Genomic DNA, 1130 nt, shown 5'->3' on the forward strand with positions numbered 1-1130 from the left:
TGATAGTGACCTGTTGATTTCCCCCACCATTTACCGGGGTGGTCACAGTGCGCCGTTCTATGGCTGCCACCGGAGCCACAAGACCCTCCTGTGGGTCATGCCAGATATCTTTCTGTCCAGTTTCCCAGGAGTCCCAAATGTCTGTGTCCCAATCCGATTGCATTTTACATTCGGTTGGGTTCCATTCTCCTGATGTGACAGCCGCTACTTGGCGGGTTGCAAAACCTAATTTGTGTTTCAACTGCTTAATAATAGAATCACAGTGGGTATGGTTTCCTGAAGCTTTGCCCTGTTCTAATGTTAATTTCTTAACCATGCCTTGGGTAGGATTTGGTTTTCTTTGATCAAAGCCTGATTTTCTTTTTCTAATTCTGTGAAGGCTGTGTCATTTGGTGGGTCAGAAATCGTTCTTTACTTTTACTTTCCTGTAACGCTTGTTTTATTATTTCCATTTGGTTGTGAGAATTTGTTGCCATCATTTTCCAATTTTCCATCCCTTTTTCTAATTGGGATATTTTTTCTGTTAAAAATATTTTTTCCTCTTTACAGGCTGTCAATCGGAGGTAGCTGTTATTACAAGCCTCCCATAGCAGCCAGATTCCTGCGGCGTCTCTTTTTGCCGCAGTTAGGGGTTTGCATATGAGGATATATTGGGCCAATCTATCCTCCAGGTCCGAAATGGTGCAGATATCTGCAAGGGCTTGTTCAATCCAAGGACTGTGCCCATATCTTTGAAGGATTTGTTGAAAAGGCGTTATTTCTTTAATAAAAGGTGAGGTTGAAGCTACTTTTGACTTCATTTCTTCCTCTGGGACTGTTTTCCCTTGCCTTTTCTTAAACATTTTTAAATTTTGTTCAGCGAGCAGCACTGTCTGGTCCCTGGGACCCTCTTGTTGCCCCTGATTTGATTTTTTTTTCTTTTTCTGCTACCTTACCGAAGGCCAGCAGGTTTTGTTAACATGTTTACGTTTTCTGCTACCTTACCGGAGGCCAGCAGGTTTTGTTAACAATTTTATGTTTGCTGCTACCTCTTTGGAGGCCAGCAGGTTTTGTTAACAATTTTATGAGCTCTTTATTTTCCTGCTACCCACACGGGGGCCAGCAGGTTTTGGTTAACCAAGACTAGAACC

The 1130-nt window shown here is 42.7% G+C and overlaps 1 long non-coding RNA gene across 1 annotated transcript; it reads right to left on the reverse strand.

The window, feature by feature from the left end:
- Positions 1-962: 962 nt before the first annotated feature.
- Positions 963-1130, reverse strand: LOC142046070 (uncharacterized). Its single transcript, XR_012654981.1, has 2 exons — positions 1088-1130; positions 963-1028 (listed from the first exon to the last, which is right to left on the reverse strand). It is a non-coding gene; the product is annotated as an uncharacterized LOC142046070 (long non-coding RNA).

The sequence above is a fragment of the Chelonoidis abingdonii genome, unplaced genomic scaffold (genome assembly GCF_003597395.2).
Source record: "Chelonoidis abingdonii isolate Lonesome George unplaced genomic scaffold, CheloAbing_2.0 scaffold1414, whole genome shotgun sequence".
Lineage (NCBI taxonomy): Eukaryota > Metazoa > Chordata > Testudines > Testudinidae > Chelonoidis > Chelonoidis abingdonii.